General features: G+C 44.4%; 1 protein-coding gene across 4 annotated transcripts in view; it reads left to right on the forward strand.

Annotated features, from left to right (window-relative positions):
- NR2E1 (nuclear receptor subfamily 2 group E member 1) overlaps positions 1–18,297 on the forward strand; it is a 111,556-nt gene that overhangs the window by 41,250 nt on the left and 52,009 nt on the right. The window contains exons 2-5 of one of the 4 annotated variants that reach the window (XM_084962564.1): positions 3,089–3,239; positions 4,394–4,434; positions 5,784–5,912; positions 6,988–7,289. The exons of the other annotated variants lie outside the window; for them this stretch is intronic. The gene's annotated coding sequence lies outside the window, so the exon portion shown is untranslated. The remainder of the gene's footprint in view (positions 1–3,088; positions 3,240–4,393; positions 4,435–5,783; positions 5,913–6,987; positions 7,290–18,297) is intronic. 4 annotated transcript variants of the gene reach the window in all.

The raw sequence follows: 18,297 nt of genomic DNA on the forward strand, positions 1-18,297 counted from the left end.
CCTGGCCCTCCTAGGGCACCCCACCTGGGGCCAAACTTAGAGCCAAGGTTGGGAATGAGGGGAGGGTTAGTAACACTGTTATTAACACTCTCTTTTTGGCTTCTTGGAAACCATGCTACACAAGTTGGTCCTGTGAGGCAGGTGCAATCAAGAGAGTCGTGGGGTCCTGGACCTTGGAGGGATGTGGGCAATGGACTGCCTGAGGTGGGAAAGATGGGCTCCCTGTCTCAGCTCACTTGATGCTGGACATCTAGGAACCCAAAAACTTCCCATTTGAGGAGCTTTTGACACCGTGGCCAACCACCACTCTCCATTCAGCTGGAGTTAAAGGTATATTCTGCAGATGGAAAGAGATCCAAGCCCCATTTTTCTCCCAAGAGTGGGGGAAATTGCATTTACAAATTTGATTCATTCCCAGAGCATGAGGCTGTGTCTCAAAGTGACTTTTTCGGAGATTTTATCTTTAAGACTATCTGGGTAGGGTGGGGAATCTGATGTTTCTTAATATTTGTTGTTGTTGTTTCTTTTGCACCTCCAAAAGAGCGGGGTTCTTTTAAGTTCTTTGTTTTTGTTTTTGTTTTAATATGTTTCTACTTTCTCAAGTCCAAACAGTGATGACTTTTCTCTGGGGAGAAGCATGCAAAGGTGTCAGGGACTCACAGGGACTGTCTGAAGGCTAATTCTTGTTCACCTATTTGCATCCACTGTTAGGCTGGGGATCATTTTAATAAATAACAATGAATGGGAATGGCATCTAGAGGGCTTGTCGGCAACATTTAAAAGCCAATAGAGTTTATAATTCTACTCTATCATTTCTTATTGATTAGAGTAATCAAGATAAAAAGCTAGCCGGCTCAGAGAACTTCAGCAGCATATCATTAAAGATAAGAGTCAGTTAATTCTGGAGCTGGGGTAATGTGGCTGAAATGAAGAATTCATTTGCATGAGATGCTGAGCCCAGTAACAAGGGGACAAAAATCACTAATTAGGATTGCAGAATGTCACCCTCTCTGCAAGCACTCTTTCCAGATCTCGGACGAAGCAGTGATCCACTTTTATGTAAATCTGGGGCCTGGCGGAATGCTCTGGCTGGCTTTATAGATGGCAGTTATCACTACCTACCCCCCCACCTTCTATACCATTCTCCCTTGGGTGAGTGCGGGTCAGTCCAGCCAGATCTCCTTTCCCCCTTTATCCCACTCCCCACAGCCACCAGGAGGCCAGCTTACCCACTCCCTTAAGGAAGGTCATAGGCAGGTGTCTGGTGTCTGGTGCCAGTCGCCCAAGTGAGTCAGTCCCCTTGTCAAGTCTTCGTTTTGGGCTCTGGCCTGATTGGTGGAGCCCCCTGGGGGAGACCCCAGCTCTGGTGCAGCGCCTGTCGGAAAGTGGTTGAAGGGCATGAGCACCACACAAGCCCCCTGAGAAGCTCAGGGCATCTGCCAGGGGAGGATCTCCAAAAGAGGCTCAGGTATTGGGGCTGAAGTCAGTGACCCCCACCCGGATGGCTCCCTCTAGTCCCCACTACCTGACCTGGCATTTCAGACAGAGCCAGGGCATGCAGAATGTGTGCATGTCTGTGCAACTATGTGTATGCATGCGGTGAGTCTAGGTCTTGTATAAATGTGATTATGTTTTTGTAAAGTTGCTGCATGAACAGTTTTTCTGCATGTGTATACGCAAGTGTGAAAATGTGTAAACAATATGCAGTATATTGTGTGTACACGTGATACTGTGTATGTAGAATGTGATGTGTATGTGGTATATAGTGAGGAGTGACAACCTGGAGAGGTCCTCCAGAGGGATGAGCCCAGCAGGTTTCATAGGTTGGATGCCCAGGGCTGATGTGGGAGCTGGGTAGGCCATAGCAGTGCCTCTGAGGCCTGAGGGAGGAGGCGGCAAGAAAATACCTTCGTGTCCTATAGCCCTTTCTCATCTGAAGCAGCCTCCAACCCCCGGGGAAAAGCACCTCCCAGCCAACACAAGGTGGGAGGGGGGGTGGAGAAGGAAAGTAGCCAAGAGGAATGAGAGAAGTGGTCGAGGAAAGACAGCTGGGCAATTCATTCACACCCAGCTGGCCCTTTCTCTGCTGAGGTAGTTTGGGATTCAAGTCCTCCAAATCCAGTTCTAGCTGTTGACTGCATGTACACGAGCAAGGGAGTAGTTCCAGCCCTGTAAATTCCTTCTTGGGAGGGAGGGAGAGAGAGGGAGAGGCGCGGCTGCTGAGCCCACCCCTCCCGGAGATGCTGCCTGCTGCCGAAGCAGCGCCTGGAATCCAGCCCTGCATCCTGCTTTACTTCGGCCTCTTTAGAGCTAACTTTGTGCCTCACTTATGGCAACCGTCATAAAAGAATGAAGGCCTATGTCAGATAATTGTAAGTGTCACCGTGGAAAGTGGCGGGGTTTGCACACTCTCACAGTTCTCACTGTGTCTGGGCCCAAGGCTCCCTGGCCTCTCACACCCCACCCCCAGCCCACCGTGTGCTGGGGGGCCGCGGCTTGGCTTCCCGGCTGCAGACTGGAGGCAACGCAGGCACAAATCGCGCACCTATGAGCCTGTGCGAGGACCTAGCCTCTTCGGCGCGCCCACGGGACTGCAGGGGCAGTGGGCAGAGGGCGGAGGGGGCACCCCAGGAAGTGGCTGGGCTTTGGCGGGCGAGGCCCAGCCTCCTAGAGGTGCCCTGGAGAGGCGGGTTTCTTTAACATGGACCCTCCACCCCCATCTCCCTCTCCAGGGACCTTTTTGTATCCGCGCACAGCTGGGGGCTCCCTCACCACCTATTCCTCGGCCTCCCCATACAGAATAAAGTCAGTCTGTATTTAATGGTTATGGCGGATGTGAGAGGGATTTGGCAGAAGCAGAAGAGAGGCCTTTTGCTCTCAAATATCGCTCCTTACGTCGTGTGAGTCTACCAACCCACCACGACCCCATATTCTTGTGTGGGTGTCTGACTCGAATGACAAGCGAGCTGATTTTTTCAGTACATAGCTGGGAAATGTAGTGAGTGATAATAGAGATTTCTCTTTCATTTTTTACGCTTGACTTGGTTATTGTTGCTTTTCTTTTCCCGTGATTCCTTCTGAGGATTAGCTCTGACTTCCCCACTATTGGCGGTCAAAGTGGCCCCGACTCGGGATGACAATTGACGGGGATCAAGGGATTGCCCATTCTGTGCCTGTAAGACCGGATTCGTGCCAGAGAAACTCATCAAGTGGAGGCGGAGAATAAAGACCGTTCGGGGGTAAATGTATTCATTGAGAAGGGTTCTCCCAAATTGCTTCTAAGTTTTTTTAATGAAAAGTAACGATTGCAGCAATCAGCGGCTTTTTGGCGGATTACAAATCTGGAGGGAGCTGTGGCTCTGCATTGAAAAGCACCCCTGCCTTCACATGGGGCAGTCAGTTCACAGGAGCAGCGCAAGGGGTGGGGGTCCAGTCGACAGACAAAGGCGGGAATAGACAGCAGAGGAGGGTGCCCCTGGGACACTGAGGTGCCTACCCAGGAACTGGATGGAGGGCGCTGGTGTGGCGGGGAGCCCTCAAGGAAGGCAAGGAGCAAGGTGCAGGGGAGTGTTTGAGAAATCAACCTCACAACTGCCACTGAGTAAATTTCGGGAACCTAGAATGAGAACGGTGTGCAAGAGGGACCGAGCAGGTGATTGTGGAGGGCAGAGGGACAGAAGGTGCAATCCGTTCCTGCACCTCCACCCTGGGCCTATGCACACAAGTTTCTTCTTTTAGGGACTCCTTATTTTCAAACTGGAACCAAACTCCAAAACCTACTCTGTCTGGGTAGAATCTCCCCTAGGTGTTACAGGCAGGAGGTGGGAAAGCTTGGTCCCTTCCTTCCCCTGGGCTGGCCAGCAGTTCCCGGCTGCACGCTGGGCTCGCACCAGCACAGATCGCTGCTCTCACATACTTTGCTAGGGCTCCACACCAGTCTCCTTTGCTGCGGAGGATCCAGAATGCACCCTTCACCCTCACACAATTGGGGGGCATACTCTCCAGGACTGCACGCACCCAGCCCCAGGCCTCAGCACTCCCAGCCCCAGGCTGTGGGGAGTCGCCTTAGAAAATGGATAGGGGAGGAGGAACAAGAGAGCAGAGACAAAACACTATTCCCACAGAGGCTGAAATCAGCTACAGCACCCCATTCATCCTGACTTTTTATACATTTATTTTTTTTAATAGCGTATCTTAGCAGGGTGGTGGGAGGTATGTTTTTTCATGCTGATTTCTTTAAGGCTCTCTGAAGTAAATAAGGGGAGCAGAGAGACATGGGTGGGGAAGAGAAGAAAAAGACTCTCCCCTCTCCTACCCTCCTTCTCAAGTTTAAAAAGAATAAATCCAGCAGGCAAGTCTGCAGCCCTGAAGGTTTAACTTTTTTTCTTTGCAGCTTGTCAATGCGACCATTGCTTTGATGGGAGGCTCCTCAAGGTGACACATTTCTGAACTTCACCCCCTTTTCAAACTAACTCCCTACCTCCTTGTTAGTGGCCAGCTCTGAACTTCTGCAGAGTGTTTTTGTGTGAGTCAAGGCTCATTCACGGGCGCTTTTGTGGGCCTCTCCTCCTTTCAGGCCTCAGCGTGTTACACCAATTAAAGGGCGACGTGCTGTAAATGTAATGGGCCGCGCAGCGATTGTTTCTGACAAGCAACAAAACACATAGATCCACCCCTTAGATTAGGCCGTTGAAGGGGAGGTTGAGGCCGGTCAGTTTACTGAATAGTTTGTGAACTGTAATTCTGAGGACTCATGTGAAAAAAAGTCTCTTCCCACCTCTCTCGCCTTGCTCCCCCTCCGCAAAAGTACCAAAAAAGAAAAGAGAGAGAGAGAAACAAGTGACATCTATGGGGCAGAATAGGGTCATGAGAGAAAAACCTGGGTGAGGGGCTTGTCCTGTCGTTTGGACTGTCCAAAAAGTCCCTTCAGTTCTTTCCCCCTTCTTCCTACTTTTTGAACCTGGCCCTCAGTTTTACTGGTCATAGCACCCTTCTCCCCTGATGGTGAGCTGGTTCCCTCACACTAGATCAGGGTAAGAGTGAGGAACAGTTGGGTTCTGTTGATCTGGATCTGGTGGGACACCAATGAGTCATAGGCTACAGCTTACCATGGCAGGTCACTCAGCCCTGACTTCCTCTCCAAACTTTAGTCCTTCTCCACAGCCCTGCATGCTGTAGGAGACTCTGATGCCAACACTCTGCCTAAGCTCTCTCTATCCTCCTGGTATTTCCTTCTCTTTTCCAGTGTCTGCATCTTTCCTGGCTTCTGCAACTCTCTGTCATCACCCGAACTTTAAAGACCACATTTCACCTGGAAAGGAGAGATTTAGAGATTACCTACTAACTCCATCTTCCTCACAAGTTTTCTGGCCAAGAGAAGTGACTTGTCCAAGGTCACAAAGCAAGTAACTGAATGAAATGTGACTAGAGTTCATTTCTCCCATACCATCCCATTGAACACCCACACTCTCTCACCTTACCACCACCCCCAACCTGCTTCTCAGATGGCTCCTCTGCCCCTCATCCTTCTCAGGTAACCCCAGCTCCTAAGGCTTTGCTTATGTGGTCCTGCTCTCACTTTCCTGCTCTCCCATCCTGCCACACCCTCCTCATCCCCAGCCTTCCTGGCTCAACTATGTAGGACAGATAGTTATTAAATATCAGTTACATACAAAGAACATTTTGCCTTTTCTTTGAAACTTTCCCCAGCCACTCTTATTCATGAAGTCCCCTCCCCACTCAAACTCCTCTAACTGGAATCCACCCCATCACTTTCTGCCTAGAAATCTCTTATTTATTCTTCAAGACCCTGCTTAAAAGACACTTCCCTGAAGCAAAGATCCAGGGTGCAAAGACCCCAAGGAAGAAAGGAGGTTTAGCATGACTGAGGAACTCAATGAAGCCCAGTGCAGGTGAGCAGACTGAAGCTTGAGAGGGAGGGCAAAGATCTAATCTCTTAACAGCCTTATGGGACACATCAAGGATTGGGATTTTACCTTGGAAGCAATGGAAGCCTTTGATTAACTTTGAGCAGTGAAAGTCCCTTGTCTAGACGGAACTTCTTGAGAATAGAGACTGGATCCTTTTCATCTTTGTGTCCTTCTACCACTGTCCCAGCGTCTGGGACAGTGGTAAAATCCACTTGCCTAGTACATAAATGAACCAATAGCTCATGAAATGCATACCATCCAGCCCTTATCTCTTATTTCTGACTAGCCCTGTTTTAAGCGCCAGGATGACAGTAACCAAGACAAGTTGTCTTTGGAATCTTTTTTTTTTTTTTTTTAATGTATGTACACTAATTTTTTTTCTTCTACACCTGTGGCATGTGGGAGTTCCCAGGCCAGGGATCGAACCCACGTCCAGCAGCAACCGGAGCCACTGCAATGACAGTGCCAGATCCTCAACCTGCTGTGCCACAAGAAAACTCCTATACATTCTTTTTTTTAAATGTTCTTTTCCATTATGGTTTATCATAGGATATTGAATATAGTTCACTGTGTGAATTCTTAACAGAACCTAAATTGACATTAGTTCCATGATTAGGAATACAGTACACACTGCTGACTAAAGATGTGTAAGGGCAAGAACTTCAAATCAGGAGGCCTGAGACTTCTTGTCTTGCCTGTACTAATAGCCTTACCTTAAGGAACACAGGACTTAAACCAGTCTGAATCCTTGATTTCTTCATTAATAAAATGGGGTGGATGCCACTTATTTCATGGGGTATGAGGACTATGCACCATTTGTATGAGAATGGCTTGATTGCAAAGTAATATGTTAATGAATGAAAATTAGTACACTTCCCCCACCCTGGCCCCTTGCCTCCCAGGCCAAGGCAAGACCAGTGGTGAAGGTGCCACTTTAAACTGACAAAAGATGGTCCAGGAGCAAGCAGGATCCTGGAAGAACTCCCCTGACTCACAGCAGCCTTCCCCTGTCTTGCTGTTGGCTCAGAGCCCCATTGGTCCCACATCTTCCCCCCAGGGCGTGTCACTGCTGCTGACACCCTTCACACTTGGCTTCCTCTGCTCTGCTCTAAGAAGCCTGTTTCAAAGAAGCCAGCGTTCCCTTGTTGCACGTAGAAGGCTGCACTTGGAGACGGGACAACTAGATGCTGGGACACCATGGAGAAATCACACAGACTCTGATTCCTTCTAAACCAGACTAAAGACCCACTCATGGCAAGAGCAGATGGGGCCCACCAGCCCTCTGGCTGCTCACCAGACTCTACTGACTAGTGACTGTGGTTCTTGTCCTGGAGGCCTGCACGTCCTCAGGGATGACATGTGAGTAAGAGAGCAGGGCCTGTGGTGTGCTGGGTGACGTGCTGTGTGTGTGTGTGTGTGTGTGTGTGTGTGTGTGTGTGTGTGTGTGTGTGTGTTCATGTTCCAAAAGCACTCTAGTTAGCCTCCGGCAAACATAGTGGAAAAGAATCCCCAAAGAGGAAAGTGAATTTTTTAAGTTTCTACATCCAAATCCTTTTTTAAAAACTACCTCAACTTCCATTCAAGAACAGAAAGGAGACGTGGGCTTCTTACCTTTCCCTGTTGTGCCTTCATTTGAACATTTTTTTTTTTTAATCTCAAGGAGCAGGAGTAGAAGCTAATGTTTTATAAAACCCTGAAACTCAGTCAGCCAGCCAACCTTCCAGGGAGAGTTCTAGGAGCACGAGGGGACATGTAGGCAGGTTGTAGGAATTGTTTAGCTAGTCACATTGTCCAACACCATCCCCCAAACCCCCATGGAGATAGCTTTAGGGTCTGGGGGTGAGTTGAGGCTAAAACATAGGTCTGCAGTCAAGGAAACTAATGTGGGAACAAATATGTCTTTAGAGACTTTTCACTCCAACCTGATGTGTGTGCTGCTAAATCCTTTCCCCTGGTACCAAACAACAACAAAAGCTATCTTTCCTCCTTCTAGTGATACATGCACCCCTCAGCCACAAGGAATGTGTATTGCTTCAACTCAGTGTCAGCTCTCGCAATCCTAAGTGATTTCAGTTAAAGATTTTAGACCTTTTGTATTTTCCTACACCAGATTCCTCTCAGAAGATATTTTTCAGATGATCTCCTCCTCAGCTGATAGAGTTGTTTGTTTTCATAGCAATAACGTTTGGGGCTGGGGAGTGGGTTGGTGGAGTGTCATGGGGGGAGCAGAGGGTAAAGGGGAATTTCCCAGGGTATAGGAAGATAGGAGCTGTGAAAGAAAGTACTAAGAGCCTCTGATCCCCGGAAAAGAGACAGCCAAATGTGGTGTACAGACTGTGCCAGTGCTGCATGAGAGCAGAGCAGCACTGCCCTTGCCACTGGATGGAAGGTGGGGGAGGCAAAAACCAAAACAAGTGAATTCAGTTACATCTGAAAAAAAGAATAGGCTAAATGAAGATTCAGTCATTGGGCCTGTTCCAGGAAATATTTGTGAAAGTTGGTTGAGAGAATACCACTATCCAAATCCTAATTTTTCTATTATATAAAAGCTCTGATTTTTTTTTGCAGTTTCTGATTAGAAAATGTTTTGCTGATTTTGTCTTTGATACTGGCGTGTGACCTCTTAATTTAATTTTGGTTTTTGCTTATACAAACCAATTTCTGTGGAAACTTTTCCCTGTGGTGCAGCAAAGACAGAGGAAAGTAGAACATTAGTAATTACATATTATGCTCCTAATTCATGTAATTAGTAGTTATCAAGCATCCTTAATAGTTCATAGCCACCAACTAGGTTTATATTGGAGGACATCAGCCTGCTTCTGAGATCTCTTGTATGTGTCTCTGTGATAAAGAGGGAGAATGTTTAGTGGACTGAAGTTAGAATCCACCAACCCGATGCTCCAACACTTTTTTGCTTCCTTCTGCTTTTGCTTTGCCCCCAGCTGAGCCACTGAGGTTGCTGCACAATAAGTGATGCCACTGCAATTTACCCAAATAGCCAGTCAGTGAGAGTGAAGATCCAAAACCTGACATTTTTAAGAAATTAATTTTTGACTTTTCAGTCACTTGTCTGAACTGGTCAAAAAAAGTACTTGTAGGTTTCTTCAAAACCAACCAAAAAAAAAAAAAAAAAAAAAGAAGAAGAAGAAGAAGAAGAAAAGAAAGAAAGGGAAAGAAAGTGCTCCTAAGTTTTTTCAAGTCCTCTTCTCAAAAAGTACTTGTTAATTCTCTGAGAGAACTCTCATGCCTATGGAGAATGTTATGCATTTGGAAACAAAAACTAAATTAGGCATAAAGCGCAGATTTAGAACATGATGCATTTCTTTGGTCATGTTCCATTCCATGGTGGATGGAACTCAGAGAGGTTGCATTCAGTTGTGTAGGTTGCATACTGCACAGTGATAGAGGAAACTGTTCAGACTGTGAATGGGAATTGGGTCTTCTGCTTATGGGGGTAGGGGGTAAGGAGAGAAGGGTTTTTCCCATGCTAGTGACCTTTATTTCACCACCTAAGAACACTGTGTAATAGAAATTGAAAATCATATTTCTCTTGGACGAAATGACACATTTTAAGCTCTCAACCCAGGCAACTTGGGTCTAAACTCTGCCTCTGCCACATACCAGCTGAGTCACCTTGGACAAATTGCTTGTCTGTCTGTGTCTCAGTTCCTCACCTGTAAAATAATAGATAAATAATGTTAAGTAAAAAGAGTAGCCACTTCATAGGTTTGTTAAGATTAAATGAATTCATACATATAAATAACTTAGAACAGTATCTGCCACATAATAATTGCTCAATTAATATTAGCTATTATTATCATTGTCGTATGTTATGTCAAAAGACATGTGTTTTCCCCCATTGTGGCAAGGAATAGAAACACAGGGTTCCCACTGTTCTTTTTAGAAAATAGTAAAGGCCCTACCTGGTTTGGCAGGAAAAGGAAATGTACTCAAGTAAGACGTAACAGGTTTAGTTCTGTTGTAACCATATATTGTGACCTTGGCCGTGTCCTCTACAGCTGTAGTCTCCTCATAAGCAAACTGAGGATGATGATAGTATCTACCTTGCAAGGCTGGTGTGAAGATTAAAGATGAAACATGAGGAGTTCCCATCGTGGCGCAGTAGTTAACGAATCCGACTAGGAACCATGAGGTTGCAGGTTCGGTCCCTGCCCTTGCTCAATGGGTTCACGATCTGGCGTTGCCGTGAGCTGTGGTGTAGGTTGCAGACGCAGCTCGGATCCCGCGTTGCTGTGGCTCTGGTGTAGGCCAGTGGCTACAGCTCCGATTCGACCCTTAGCCTGGGAACCTCCATATGCCACAGGAGCGGCCCAAAGAAATAGCAAAAAGACAAAAAAGAAAAAAGAAAAAAAAAAAAAAGACGAAACATGAAAAGTGTCCAGCACAGTGCCTGCCCTGGATAGGCCCTCAAAAAGTGTTAGCCATTGTCAGATCAGAGTAGAGCTAAGACATGGCATTTGGATACTTTTATATACAGTCATTAAAGGTGTTCCAGCCTTAGTGAGAAGAACTTGTCTCTCACCTCAGCCAAGGACAGTGATGTAAAAAGTGTTATATGGGGAGTTCCCACTGTGGTGTAATGGGTTAAGGATCTGGCGTTGCTGCAGCTATGGTGTAGGTCACAGCTACAGCTCAGATTTAATCCATGGCCTGGGAACTCCCATATGCCACAGGCACAGCCAGAAAAAAAAAATAAAAATATAAATTGTTATGTGAGAACCCAGCCCTCTTCTCTCTCTCTCTCTCTTTTTGGCCACGCCCATGGCATGCAGAAATTCCTGGGCCAGGTCGAATCCGTGCCACAGCAGCAACCTGAGCCACAGCAATGACATAATAATGGATCCTGAACCTCATGTGCCACCAGGGGGTTCCCTGAGCCCTCTTCTGAACTGCTGCACCTTGGCATTTGTCCTGTTTCACCCAGCTCCCTTCTAGGCCCTGGTCAAAAGGGATAGTTGTGGGAACCAAGAAAACAGGTCAGGGGAGGTGGAGCATCTCCTTAACAACTTTTTGATGTATGGGGTGTTTCAAGTACCAGACTGTCTGCTCCATGAGGACAAGGATCATGTCTGTTTCTGTTCGACATGTCCCCAATGTCCTAGGTTAAGTATTTGTTGAATAAACTAAAAAAACGAATACAGTAATCCTTAACCCACTCAGTGAGGCCAGGGATCGAACCCACATCCTCATGGATACTAGTCAGGTTCCTTTCCACTGAGCCACAATGGGAACTCCAATAATGACTTTCTTATACAACTGAGTAGCCACTCAGTTAAGCCTGTACTCAGTGAATGGACCCTTAATTTTACATAATTGTTTTCCTAATATCTCACTTTGTGAAAGTTAACAGAATTAGCTCCCATGAGGAATTTGTTATCAAAACAAAAACAAATCTAACCTCAGTTTTTTAGAATATGATCTAGAATTTACAGAGATTCAGCCAATTCTATCCTTGTACATTGAGACTGTTCACACCATAGAAGTCATCCAACAGACATTTATAGAGCACATCCTATATGCCACAGACTGAAATAATAACCTAGGCTTTCAATTTTCAAATTAATTTCACATATAAATTTAAAGTTATTACCACCAAGATAAAAAAAAATGAAACCGACACTTATGACTTGAACCTAAGCCAGAACTCAGATTGGGACTTGAACCCACAGCTTTTTGTTTTTTGTTTTTTGGGTGTTGTTTTTGTTTTGTTTTTTTTTTTACTTTGGAGGGCTGCACCTGAGGCATATGGAGGTTCCCAGGCTAGGGGTCGAATCGGAGCTGTAACTGCCGGCCTACGCCACAGCCACAGCAACGCGGGATCCAAGCCAAGTCTGCAAACCACACCATAGCTCACGGCAATGCCAGATCCTTAACCCACTGAGCGAGGCCCAGGATGGACCGCAACCTCATGGTTCCTAGTCAGATTTGTTAACCACTAAGCCACAACGGGAACTCTGTTTTTGTTATTTTTTTAAATTAGAATCACTCACCTTGTGTCTGGACTTGCTGAGAGGTTCGGGTTCTTTGCATCTCAGTGCAAAAGGAGTTCAGCAAGAGGCAAAGTGGTAAACAAGGAATAGATTTATTAAGATAAGACAGTTATGAGAGATGGAAATGGGCAGGCAAGGAGGCTCTGTCCATTGGATTAGGTGGGCTACATTTTTATAATCCAAGGAAAGTAGGGAGGGGGAAAAACTGTCTTCTTCCTCTCCAAGTAGACATCAGGCTTACATCATTAGCTCTTCCTTCGTATCTAGTAAGAGAGTATTTGACCCTCTGAGGTCAAACTAAGACTGTCATGGCACTTATTCAAATCAGCAGAAGGGTGGTAACATATGCTAAATTATGTTGAATCATCTCAGGTTTCTGATTATGAAGGTCTCCTGCTTTGAAATGTCATCTTCCCCTTAAATTCCTGTCTTTGGCCCTAAGGATCATTATCTTGCTAAACTTGAATGCAGGCCTCATTTTATGTTTCACTTAATGACCTGAGGCATATATCATGCTTTTATTTATGGTTTTATAGTTCTGATGGCTTTCTTGAGCAATTATTAACTTACTTACATTGGTCTCCCAGAGTTCCCTGTTTCCCTCTTTATCTGTGGTTCCCTACCGGGATTTTTAATTAATTTATTTTTTTTTAATTTTTTTTATTTTTCATTTTTTTGTTTTTAAGGGCCTCTTCCAAAGCATATGGAAGTTCCCAGGCTAGGGCTCAAATCAGAGCTACAGCTGCTGGCTTACAACACAGGATCTGAGCCACATCTGTGACCTACACCACAGCTCACTGGCAACGCCAGATCCCTGACCCACTGAGCAAGGCCTGGTATTAAACCCACATCCTCATTAGTACTAGTTGGTTTCATTTCCACTGTGCCACAAGGGGAACTCCCCCTACTGGGATTTCTACAACTATCTGTATAACTATTCTACTCTATCCCTATCAAAAAGACAAGTATTGAGAGTTCCTGTCGTGGCTTAGTGGTTAACCAATCCGACTAGGATCCATGAGGATGCAGGTTCGATCCCTGGCCTTGCTCAGTGGGTTAAGGATCCAGCATTGCCATAAGCTGTGGTGTAGGTTGAAGATGTAGCTCAGATCCTGCATTGCTGTGGCTGTGTTGTAGGCCCACAGCTGTAGCTCCAATTCGACCCCTAGCCTGGGTACGTCCATATACCTCAGGTTCAGCTCCAAAAAGACAAAAATAAATGAATAAAGACAAGTATTGCTAACTCCATTTCCTCTATCTCATATGAAAAAAGTAGGGCTCAGAGAGGCTCAGTGACTTGCCTGAGGTTCCTCTGATGATACATCTGGGATGAAGGAGGTGTTCTAACCACCTAAACCAGGTACCGTTTCCACTTGTCCCTGGAATCTCTTCCATGGGAACTGCTATTAAAATTTATGATTCACATGTCACCAAGAGGTAGCAAATATTGTCACTGTCTTAAAAAGAGAGGAAAGTGAACACTTTAGAGAATTTTTAGAATTTTTTCTGTAATTAAAAGCATTTTTCTGGTTAACACAAAGGTTTTACCAAAAAATGAGTCAAATACTTCACTCCCCAGTATACCCATTAATCCAAATTTAAATCTAATTATTTAGGATTTAAAATAGAAAAGTAAGGTATTTTGAACATTTCTAACAATCTGAATAGAAATTTTCAGCATGCATTTCTTCAGGAGATGACTTACAAGCTCTTCCAGGCCCATCCCACCTTGAGGTGGCTGAGAGAGCTCTTGTACAGAGAGGATGGGTAGACCTGCCCAGGTGAACTAACACAAGAAGCCAGAGGGCCTGGGGGAGGGGGCAGAGAGGAGAGTAGGAAATAGCTATGGCTTCCCCAGAAGTTCCTCTGTACTTTTGCTGTATCCATTCAATAACCACTCTCCTCCCCCAAATACATAAGTAAGTTTGAATGGGTCTTTTATCTTTAGAATCAAATTTGCTTTGATTAGGACAATTATGACAAAGACCACTCTCAAGATGAATTGGAGGGCAAGAGTGAAGAATTTGTATGATTAGAAGTCCCAGGGAGGATTCCCTGGTGGCTCAGTGGGTTAAGGATCTGGTATTATCACTCCAGTGGTATGGGTTCTATCTCTGGCCTGGGAACTTCCACATGTAGTGAGTATGACCAAAAAATAAATAAATAAATAAAAAGATTTTTTAAAGTAGTCCTGGGGAAAACTGCGATGCAAGCCAAGTTTGTCTTGTGTCCTTCAATCTCCCCACCTTCACCTTACTTCTTAGCCATTTCCCCCATAGGTGTCCTACATTCCCATACTGACCTTTGCTTCTGAAAGATCCTGTTACCCTTTTAAGCCTGTTTGTTTGTTTTTTTTTTAATAAGCCTGTCCTTTTTGAAAAGTGCCTCAGGTTTCAAAATTACTATTACAACCAGCTTTTCAGGTAGGTATAAGATCTGACCAAGCTAACTCACCCTAACCTGAGTTATCCCTAGATAATTAACAATTCAAAAGAAGATCTTATGAACTTATGAAACTGTGATCTGTGAGTTTTATGCCTGAAATATTTAAGAGGCCCATGAATAGAGTCTCCTGGGTCCAGTACTCACCCTGGCCAGTAAGCTGAAGACACAGGAGCATGTGACCCATGAAGCAGGCCAGGGTTTTATTTTAGAAGGGGATATGGGTAGGAGCAGTGATCAATATCTCCTTTATATAGTTCTCATATTAGTCTACTCAGACTGCCATAACAAAATTCTATAGATATTATAGTTTGAACAACAGAAATTTATTTTCTCATAGTTCCAGAAGCTGAGAGGCCCAAGATCAAGATGCTGATCAATCTGGTTTCTGGTGACAGCTCTATTCCTAGTTTGCAGATGACTGCCTTCTCTTTGTGTCCTAACATGAGGAAGAAAGGGCTCCTGTGTCCCTTCCTCTTCTTATAAAATCGCCAGCCCTATTGGATTTGGGCCCTACTCTTAAGGCCTAATTAAACCTTTATTACCGCCCAAACAAGCCTATCTCCAAATATAGCCATATTGGGGGTTAGCACTTCAACATATGAATTGGGGTGCACATTCAGTCCATAACATTCTCCCTTGGGCCCCCCAAATTCACTGCCTTCTCATATGCAAATACATGCACTTCATCCCAATAGCCCCCAAAGTTTTAACTTATTCTAGCATCAGCTGTAAACTCTAAAGTCCAGAGTCTCATTTAAATAGCATCTAAACCAGATATGAGTGAGGCTTATCCTAAGGAAAATTCCTCTCCAGATGTAAACCTTAAAACCAGAAAATTTACGTGCTTTCAAAATACAATGGTGAGGCAGGCATAGAACAGACATTCCTGTTCCAAGAGGAAGAGACAGAAAAGAAGGAAAGGACAGCAGGTCCCAAGCAAGTATAAAACCTAGCAAGGCAAATTCCATTAGATCTTAAAGGCTTGAGAATAATCCTCTTTGGTTTGATGCACTGCCCTCCAGGGCCACTGAGGTGGCATTGTCACCCTCAAGGCTTTGTGGGCAGCCCTACCCCTTCAGCTCTCTGCTGAGGGTCCCTGCTGTAGCTTTCTTCAAGGGCTCTTCCCTTGAAAACAGGGAGAAAGCAGCCTTGCCTGTGGTAGGCAACCATCTGAATCACCTTCAGGTCATCTGCATTTCTTGAAGGATAGTTATGTTAGCAGTCTTCCTTTGTTTCATCCCAATTTCTTTTTTTTTTTTTTGTTATTTCTTGGGCCGCTCCTGCGGCATATGGAGGTTCCCAGGCTAGGGGTCTAATCGGAGCTGTGGCCGCCAACCTACGCCAGAGCCACAGCAACGCAGGATCTGAGCCGCCTCTGCGACCTACACCACAGCTCACGGCAACGCCGGATCGTTAACCCACTGAGCAAGGGCAGGGACCGAACCCGCAACCTCATGGTTCCTAGTCGGATTCGTTAACCACTGCGCCACGACGGGAACTCCTTTTTTTTTTTTTTTTAATCAGCTCTTACTCTTTTTTTAAAAAAAAAATTTATTGGAGTATAGTTGGCTTAGAAAGTTATGTTAGTTTCAGGTGTACAGCAAAATAAATCAGTTATGCATATATGTGTATCTATTCATTTTCAGGTTCTTTTCCCATAGAGATTATTATAGAGTATTGAGTAGATAACCCTGTGCTATACAATAGATCCTTGTAACCTATCTATTTTATATATAGTAGTGTGTATATGTCAATCCCAAACCCATAATTTATCCCTTCCATCCTACATTTCCCCTTTGGTAACCATAAATTTGGTTTAAGAATCTTTGAGTCTGTTTCTGTTTTGTAAGTTCTTTTGTATCGTTTTTTGGTTAGATTCTACATATTAGGAATCTCATATGATATTTGTCTTTCTCTGTCTGACTGACTTCAAGTATTCACTTAGTGTCATTTCTGGGTCTATTCATGTTGTTGCAAGTGGCATAATTTCATTCTTTTTATGGCTGAGTAATATTCCATTGTGTATATGTACCACATCTTCTTTATTCAGTCCTCTGTTGAGGGACTTTAAGGTTGCTTCCATGTCTTGGCTATTGCAAATAGTGCTTCAGTTGGAGTTCCTGTTGTGGCTCAGTGGTAACAAACCTGACTAGTATCCATGAGGATGGGGGTTCAATCCCTGGCCTTGCTTGGTGGGTTAAGGATCTGGTGTTGCCATGAGCTCTGGTGTAGGTTGTAGATGTGGCTGGATCCCACATTGTTGTGACTGTGGCATAGGCTGGCAGCTACAGCTCTGATTCGACCCCTAGCCTGGGAACTTCAATATGCCGAAGGTGTGGCCCTTAAAACAAATAGTGCTTCAGTGAACATTGGGGTGAATGTATCTTTTTGAATTGTGGTTTTCTGCAAAGATATGCCCAGAAGTTGCATTGCTGGATCATATGGTAGTTATATATTTAGTTTTTTAAGAAACCTCCATACTATTCTCCATAGTGGTTGTACCATTTATATTCCTACCAACAGTGTAGAAGTGTCCTTTTTCTCCACAACCTCTCCAGCATTTATTGTCTGTAGATTTTTTGATGATAGTCATTCTGGCTGGTGTGAGCTGATACCTCATTGTAATTTTGATCTGCATTTCTCTTATAATTAGTGATGTTGAACATCTTTTCGTGTGGGGTTTTTTTTTTTTTTTGCCACTGTTTTGTCTTCTTTGGAGAAAAGTATATTTAGATCTTCTGTCCATTTTTTTAGTGGGTTGGGTTTTTTAATATATTCAGCTGCATGAGTTGTTGGTATATTTTGTATTGTCCCATTTTCTTGAAGTGGACAGTGTTTTTGGTCATGTGATCTCTGTTTCTGGCTTCTGCTGATATGGTTGATTAGATCCATGGGTCACAGTCATCTTAATCTCCTTATCAAAGGGTTGTTCAGCCACCTACACCCTAGTTTTCTCTTCAGAACATCTTCCTCATTTTTTGTAATAATGGATAGGCTGAGAATTTTTCAGATCTTTAAAGTTCCAGTTCCTTTTTGCTTAAAGATTTCTCCTTCAACTCATCTCTCTCCTCTTGATTTTATTAAAAGCGGTGAGGAAGACTAAAGTCACACTTTCAATACTTTGCTTAGAAATCTCTTTGCTAAATATCCAGTTTCATTGCTGGCAAGTTCACTTTTTCATAGCACACTAGCACACAGTTCAGCCAAGTTATTAGCCACTTTTAATAAATATCACCTTTCCTCCAGTTTCTAATAACCTATTCCTCATTTCTACTTGAGATCTCACCAGAAGTCTTTAACATTCACATTTCTGTAAACATTCTGCTCATGATCATTTATGTATTCTCTAATAGAGGCTTTATCTCTAGGTCTTCTTTTTTTGTTCTGGGCTGACTTTTAACATCCAACTGCCACCTATTTTCCAATTCCAAAGCTGCTTCCACATTTTTAGGTATTTGTTACGGCAGCACCCCACTTCATTGTAACAAAATCTATATGTGTCAAGTTCCCCAGAGAATCAGAACCAATAAGATGTATATCTATATGTGTTATAAAGAATTGGCTCACATAATTATGGAGGCTGACAAATCCCAGGAGAGTTAATGGTATAGTTATGGTCCAAGTTCAAAGGCCTGAGAACTAGGAGAGCTAGTGGTGTATAGTTGACCCTTAAATAACACTGGTTTGAACTTATGGATCTACTTCTATGCAGATTTTTTTCACTAAATACTCTATTACTTCACCATCCAAGATTGGTTGACTCTATAGGTGCAGAGCTGCAAATGGAGGGCTAACTATAAAGTTATGCTTGGATTCTTTACTGCTTTGAGGGTCAGCACCCTAACTCCAGCATTGTTCAGGAGTCAACTGTAGTTTCAATCCAAAGACTGGTGGACTTAAAATCCAAAAAG

Source organism: Sus scrofa, chromosome 1 (assembly GCF_054392235.1).
Source record: "Sus scrofa isolate SSC_HxYL_T2T_F1_AM1 chromosome 1, Sscrofa_HxYL_maternal_Yorkshire_Landrace_v2.0, whole genome shotgun sequence".
Taxonomy (NCBI): domain Eukaryota; kingdom Metazoa; phylum Chordata; class Mammalia; order Artiodactyla; family Suidae; genus Sus; species Sus scrofa.